Source organism: Jatropha curcas, chromosome 2 (genome assembly GCF_041381405.1).
Source record: "Jatropha curcas cultivar XTBG-Jc1 chromosome 2, XTBG_Jcur_1.0, whole genome shotgun sequence".
In the NCBI taxonomy this organism is placed as follows: Eukaryota; Viridiplantae; Streptophyta; class Magnoliopsida; order Malpighiales; family Euphorbiaceae; genus Jatropha; species Jatropha curcas.
In genome coordinates, this window is record NC_143152.1 from 20248043 (window position 1) to 20256354 (window position 8312).

The 8312-nt window shown below is 34.9% G+C and overlaps 1 long non-coding RNA gene across 1 annotated transcript; it reads left to right on the top strand.

Annotated features, from left to right (window-relative positions):
• Positions 1–2602: 2602 nt before the first annotated feature.
• LOC149498363 (uncharacterized) lies at positions 2603–5250 on the top strand. Its single transcript, XR_016319488.1, has 2 exons — positions 2603–3237; positions 4984–5250. It is a non-coding gene; the product is annotated as an uncharacterized LOC149498363 (long non-coding RNA).
• Positions 5251–8312: the final 3062 nt, after the last annotated feature.

Below are 8312 nucleotides of genomic sequence, written 5' to 3' on the forward strand. Positions count from 1 at the left end.
ATGTGACTAAGGCAGAAATGCACGTGAATGTATGAGTCGCCACCTTGTTTAATTATTTTCGGGTAAACTAGGAAAAACCCTAAGTTGACTCCAATTTTAATTAACCTAATTACTAGATTAATTATCCCAATGTCTAAGGCCTGGTTTGCGAACCCGAGATGGATCCCGAGACTATGTCATGCTGATAAACTAACCAATGAATGAATGCTTTGCAAGGTAATTGGACCAATGAAAAATGTTTATGTGATTTCGACTTGCCGCCCGGGGTTAAATCCCGAACGTGCCTACGTACTTCCGTTTGAATGGAAGATCAAAGTCAACGTAGTTCGATAGGCCTCTTTTAGAGGGCTTTGAATGAGGATGCTTTATGCATGAGTGTGTGTATGCTTTGTGCATTTTGTTTAGGCATTTTGCCAAAGAATTGATTGATTTTTAGGCATTTGATGCCAAAAATGTTGATTTTAATGGCTTTTAGCCAAAAGATTGATTTAGGCAATCGTTGCCAAAAATGATTAATTTTAGGCGATTGTCGCCAGAATGATTGATTTTAAAGCTTTTAGACAAAAAGAGTGATTTAGGCAATTTGATTGCCAAAATGATGTTGATTGGGCGATTGTCGCCAAAATGATTGATTTAAGGCTTTTAGCCAAAATAAGTTGATTAATTTTAAGGCATTTTGCCAAAAGATTGATTTAATTGTAGGCAATTTGTTGCCAAAACGTGATCGATTAAGGCTTTTAGCCACAATTATTAATTAGTTGGACTTAAGCCGGATTTGTTTGAAATAAAGGCGATTACACCATAGCTATTAATTAACTAGGTGTTTTAAGCCAATATTGTCGGATTTAGGCTTTAATACCACGATTATTAATTAATCAGGCATTTAGCCTAAATTTATTTAATTGAGGCAATTTGTTTGCCTAATGATGACATGGATGCATTTATGCAGTTGTAGAATTATTAGGAGTAGAAAAGAAGCATGCATGAAGTGCTAAAATTAAATAGGCAGAGTTCAGTTCATGTACCTGATTTAATCGTCGACCGCTTCTTAACTCCAGGTTAAGCTCCTCGTTAAGGGAATTAATTTTAATTTAATTTTAAGTGACCAAGTATCACAACAATAAAATAAAACTAAAATTAAAAAATGCAAGAAAGCAGTAAAGAATCGCAAAGAGCGTAGGGGGAAGGAGCGTCCGTCAACACAGACTGAGTGTCTCAAAACGGAGCCCCAGAGCCGTCTTTTATAGGAAAAAAGTGACCCCAGGCGCCCCTGCCCGCCTGGGCTGGGCGGGCGCGCCCGCCTGGCTTGGGCGGGTATGCCCGCCCATGTTGGGCGGTCGTGCCCGCCCATGCTGGGCGGGCATGTGTGCCTTCTTTCTTTTTCTTAATTTCGTTCCGGAGGCTTTTCCGGGAGTCCCGGACCTCCAAAAAATATTTCGAGACCAGTTCCATGATCCTCGTAATTTTTTTGGACATTTCAAGTACCATATTGGCACACTTCCGGCGAACTTTTTGAATGACCTCTGGACTGTTTGCAGTCCGGAAAAAGTGGCTCTTTGAGCCTCAAAATTTGAGTATTCACAATTGGATTTAGGCTAGGTTCAAGTTCATACACTTAGGTACCCGCTAGCCTTTACCCGTTTAATTAATATTTTAAAAATATTTAAAATAATTATTTTTCTCAAAAAGAAAATTATATGTATAAACCTTCATAATTATAATTAATGTTATAATTATGTATGACATTTATTATTTTTTTATTAAGTCAAAATAATAATTTTATTATTTTACTTACTTTTATTTTTGAAAAATAAAAATAAAATAAGTAATTATAATCGGGTCCCGAACAAATTTAGATAGTAAAGGTGAATTTCGAGACGAATTCGGGTATCTAATTTATGTTTGAGTTTGGGTATCTAATTTAAACGAATACCCAACCCTCTGTCATCTAGTCGCAACAAAGCAACAAACGACAATTTTCATCGCTAACTTGATAGCGATAGGTATAACCGCTAACGAACTAGTTGGTCGTAAATCCATCACAAATTTGAAATTAGCGACATAGTTTAAGAGTTTAGCTACCGATTAGTTGGCCGCTAAATAACTAGTTTTTTTTGTCGTGTAATTGAAACACCCCGAATTTTCATTTTTGAAATCTTTGGATTTTTATTTAATTAAAAATCGGGAATTTTGACCGTGTGGGCTGTAAATGTAATACAGTCTCAATTCGAGCCCAAATTTTCGAATTGGGCGCAAGCCCAAATATAATGTCGAAAATTTTGAATCGAGAACAGTTAAATTTTCGAATAATAATGTGAAGTCCAGCAATTAATCTATTATGTATATATATAAATTAATTTTCCTAAAAAATCAAATGTCACAATTGTTCATATTCTATTAATATTGACTAAATGGAGAAAATATTATGGAATCGAACTGCATAATTAAAATAAATCAAACCGGGCCTTAAAATCAAACTGATTTTTCGAAAACCACACGAAAAATTCGAAAACCGAGAGAAAAACCTGCAAACTGAGCAAGAATCGAGCCAAATCGTTGAATTTGATCAAACCGGTTCGAATCGAATCGGAATGACCTAGAAACCGACATACCTTTCTTTTCTTTCTTTTCCTTCCCTTCCTCCTCTCCTTCTTCGCGGGCGGGCGCGACTCCCTCCTCTCCCTCTCCTTCTGTCTCCGGCCACCAGACTGACGATGGTGGGTGGCGATCGATTCCTCTCATGCCGCCGGTCACGTTGCCAGTCTTTCTTCACGCCGATCAGGCCCTCAGCGGCGACGATGCAAGCCTCTTCCTCTTAGCGACGCAGCTTCGATTCCGGCGAAATCCACCCCGTTTACGACTGCTTCACATGCAACTGAGGGACTCAATTGACTCCGCATCACTTGCTTGACGTTTTCCCTGCATCGATTCCGGCGATGAAGCCTGGATGACGGAACTGCCATGAATGGCAGTGGCGAAGCCATTGTCGAAGTAATTTTCGGCCAATTAAGGCACAGTCAGTCCAATTTGAACACAGATCCGGAGTCCCCATGAGATTTCGAACATTTTGGTGTATATATTGTAAAATTCTGGGCAAAAGTCGTTTTTCCGACCACCGTGCACGGCGGCGACGGCGGCAGTCCGGTTACCGGCCGGCGACACTCCGGCGAGGCCTCCGAGAGACAGAATTCTCTTCTCTTCATGCTGATTACGGAATCGTCGCCCGATTCCCAATTGGTACGTTCTGAACTAAATTTTCAATTTTTGTATATAACGAATTAATTGATTAATGAATTTAATTGAGTTATTAAATAGATTAAATTGAATAACAAGAAATTAGGTTATTGCATTAGCTTAAAAATATATGAACATTTATAGTCTTGTAAATAAATGAGATTGATTAGTGTGTGTATTTGAATAGTGAATATGATTTGTTAATTGGCTTAGGATTTTAGAGTAATGTAATTGCAAATTAGCTTAGAACATGGTCAAATAAATCACATGAACCATAATTAATTAGGAAGTTTGATATTAAGATAAAAAATATATATATATATATATATATATATATAAATAATAAATAATAAAAATTTCTAACTAAATTCTATGTAAGTTAAATAGGAATTTTAATAAACATTGTTAGGAGAAGTTACAAGTTAAAGTAAATAGTTATAGGGTAATTAACGCTATTAATGAATCACGCATGGAGGTTAACTAGTTGAAATCATTTAAGTATATATGTAAGTGTGATGAATGATATATGTAGCTTGAAGTTGATGGGCTGTCTGAATTGATTGATCTATGATTGAAAAATAGGATTATGGTGAACGGGTTGAGTTGTTTTGAAAGGAGGATGGGAATATAGCTGATTGATTGCCCGACGGATGGGCTGTGTGCATTGATTCATAAAAATATACTAATATTGTGATATTTGAGCAGGTAGATAGTCCAATATTTAGGGGAGGTGCTGCCGAAATTTCGATAGAACTTAGGCTAATTTAGTTAACAATGTAAAGTAATAAGTTTACTTAGAATAATTCTATAACTCAATACATAGTAAATAAAGTATTCTAATTATTTTACTATCATCACTATTTACTTAATTATTCAATTACTTATTTATTTTCATTGTTATTGTTTATTTTCATTATTATTGTTTATTCTATCATTGTTGTTTATTGTTAATATTATTCATTTATTTGCATTTGAGTATGAATGTCTAATTATGCATTGCATTCCGATGTTTAACTTTGCAATATTTCTGCAATTAATTGCAATGCTTGATTAGTTGTGATGTGACAATGCCTTGCTTTGTTTGTGTGGAATTGGGATGAAGTGGGTCACCATGGGTTTGTGAGACTGTTTCTGTTATATGGATCCTGATTCTGATTCTGTTATATTCTGATTTTGTTATATGGATCCTGATTCTGTTTCTGTTAGCCGGGTAAATGGGAGATCGGCGCCCCCGTGTGCACCTACCGTTACCGTTCCTGTTAACCACGGGTTGGCTTCTTTATTGGGCGCACCGGATAATCTAGATTTGATCGCAGCCCGCAGGGTGGCCTCCTGTTGTGAGCGCCTGATAATCTAGATTTGATGGAGACGACCGGGTTGCCTCCTGTTGGTATGGAAAAGAAAAGAGAGAATGGAAAAATAATGAGAGGGCTGGTCAAGTGAGGATTAGACCGGTCGGCCAGTATGGGGGATCGGCTCCCTGGTGCACATGTGAGAGGATGAGCCATGTGGGAGGACGGCTCATCGGGGGTTCGGTGACTCCACTGACTAATTTCCACGTGATGTGATTATATGAAGATGTTAATAATTGTGAGTGCTGGTGATATGCCATTTGTGTGACTGGCTGTGTGAGCATATACCTAGTCGGATGACTAGGTTGATATATTTATACAAATGTGTGAATGTGTGTGTTGTGCAATAATTATTATTCATTAATAAACTCACATCCCTTTTGTTCAATTTTTTCAGGAAGTAGCATTTTCTAAATCCCAGTTATAACTCTTCTCTTCACCGTTAAAAAGAAATTCGCTAATTTTAGTATTGATCAATTAAATAGATAATTGTCCGAAGACTTATATGTATACATCCGTCAGTAAACTCCGCAGTTATAGAACTTGTATACTTTTAAGTTGTGTATTATTATAGATGGAATAATTCTGTGAGCCTGTATTATAACTATAGTGTATTGTAAGCAGGGAAATTTGTAAATGTTTAAAATTTTATTGAGATAGCAAATTTGTAGCGTTTCAGACTTACTACGGGCCTCGGGGGCCTTAAGCTTACCTGGGCCCTAGTGCCGGTCCGGTCCATGGAAATGGGTCGTGACAAAGTTGGTATCAGAGCTTAGGTTAGGGTTCTAGGACACAACTGCGGAGTATAGGAAATTTCTTTATGTTGGGATCGGCCGTAACCAACATAAGGAAAGAAACTTTGTGATTTCCTCCTCTAGGGATGGTGGACGCACTAGACCCTATGAGGTGGGAAAATCCACACTTATGGTGTAGATCAATAGTCTATAGAAGAATTAATTGAGAATTAGAGTGGAAATAGTGGATAGTAGAATGAACCCATCGCAATACCTGTAAGGGTTAAAGCAGGTATCAACCCTCAGGCTAGGGAATGGAGTAATACTTGGATGGTAATGGATTGGCCTGATCACCCAATGCATTACTTTTCATGTGAGCTCTATTCCTATAGTGAATCGGATAGTGTAGAGAATAAATAGGTTTTTCATCTGTATGGCGGATTGGTGAACTTTGGGCGATTAGGAATTGGTATCCTAGTATTCAGTTCGGCTACTGAATTTCTTTGGAATTTCTTTTTATTGTTTTAGTTATTTGATATTTGATATTTAACTTTAAAACCCCATTTTAATTTTGAATTCAAATTGTGTTATGATGAATAATTTGAAATTGATTATTTATATAGAAAATTATTTTTGAAAGTTGTCTATTTATATCACGGGGCTAATTGGATTAGATCATAAAATGAAATGGTTACAAGGATAGTAAAATTTGAAAGAAGGTTGGAAAAGGAAGAATAAGACTGGTGGTGGTAATAATAAGTAGACAGGTAGTAATCAAGTTGAGAATATGAACGTTGGAAATACCGGGTAACCGACTTTGGTATAGAAGTTAAATGGTGATTAGATTTGGAGTACATGATTGTTTAACATAATAAAGGGAAGAAATAATATTACGAATGGACTTGAATAATTTAAGGGTATAGGAATGATATATATAATGAGTTGTAATATAGACATGAGGAGTAAATGGTAGATAAAAATTAGAGGAATTCAGGGATACCTTACTAGAATTAGATAAGGAAAAGATTGGTTGAAAATTTAAGATAGATAAAATAAGTAAGTTGATATATGGAGTGGATTCTTATCGTAAATACAATCGATAAAGGTGTAGAAATAGGAGATTATTACGTCTATTGAAATTTAGTATGGTAACAATTGTCTAGTCATTAGCTTGAGTTTTGATATAAGGTGAATGGATGGATAATATATTTTTAAACCTGAAGGTATATAGGTTATAGGATGGAAAATAAAACAATTAACTTATGTATTATAGGTACTAATTAGGGACTTGTTATTGTTACATGATTGAAGTATAAATTGAAAATTTCATGTAAAAACGAATAAATTATTTAGCTAAAGAATTTGGTAAAGGAAGTTGGGTTATTATGGTCTATTTGTTTGATTATATATTTTGATGGTAAGGCACCATTAGGTCAAGAATTAAGAAATTTTATTAAAAACCTCAGTATTGTTATATTTAGGACATGTAATAAATGGTAGGTTAAAATGTTAGTGAGTAGGTAAGTCATGAGTGATAATGATTAGTTGTATGGAAGAAACCAAGTGGATAAAATAATTAATAAGAGTATTTAATATCCTTAGGATGGACTAATAGCAACATTGGTGGAATGAAAAGTTATTAACAATAAGAGCTAAGAGGGATGAAAGGTATTATTATGAAAGTCCATTAGGTGATAAGTTTTAGAGTAATTTGAGAGATCAAGTTAAAGAAAAGTTGATGGTTGAGTCAAAAACATGAGAATCTTTGTAAAGGTAAGATATTTATGTAGTGCAGTGAGATCCTTGAGTCCAGGAGTCATCGAATAGTGGAACTGGTATAGGATAAGAATATCATAGGAAGAATAGGACTTGCATAGGTAAAAACCAAGAGAATGAGCTTGAGTCGCCCTGTGATACTAATAGACAACGAAAGTTACAAGATTGACTTTTTCTTAAAGTTTTGTATTAAAGTAGTGGTTTCTGAACTTTTGATTAAGGAAAGTTTTAGTACTAATATATGTAATTAGACAAGTTAATTCTTATTATTATAAATGAATTAAATTTCAATTGTTGTGTTTGAAAGCTATGTGTTAAGTTTTCCTGAAGAAATGCCTAGTGAAAGTTTAAATTTTCATATGAAATTATATAATATAATATATATATAAAAAAAAACTATATATTTTCTTGTTAAACACAGTTTTATTGTAAGATTTTATTCAAGAGAGATTTTCTAAAGAGATTTCAGTAGCTGTCTGAAGATAGGAATTGGAGAATTAGACAATAAGCTTAAGTTTCTCGTAAACTTCAGCCAAGTGGCACTAAATAGGATTGTTAGCAATAGAAATACAATTAGAATACTTGACTCTTTTCTTTCCTAGGTTTATATTATCTACTCTCGAGCTGTGCCCTTAGTGTTGGAAGTAATTTCTTATGGCTTTGGAATTCTCTGTGTGCCCATTCTTACTCTCTCCTACTAGATTCCAATTCGAGGACGAATTGTCTTAAGGGGGAGAGATTGAAACACCCCGAATTTTTATTTTTGAAATCTTTGGATTTTTATTTAATTAAAAATCGGGAATTTTGACCGTGTGGGCTGTAAATGTAATACAGTCTCAATTCGAGCCCAAATTTTCGAATTGGGCGCAAGCCCAAATATAATGTCGAAAATTTTGAATCGAGAACAGTTAAATTTTCGAATAATAATGTGAAGTCCAGCAATTAATCTATTATGTATATATATAAATTAATTTTCCTAAAAAATCAAATGTCACAATTGTTCATATTCTATTAATATTGACTAAATGGAGAAAATATTATGGAATCGAACTGCATAATTAAAATAAATCAAACCGGGCCTTAAAATCAAACTGATTTTTCGAAAACCACACGAAAAATTCGAAAACCGAGAGAAAAACCTGCAAACTGAGCAAGAATCGAGCCAAATCGTTGAATTTGATCAAACCGGTTCGAATCGAATCGGAATGACCTAGAA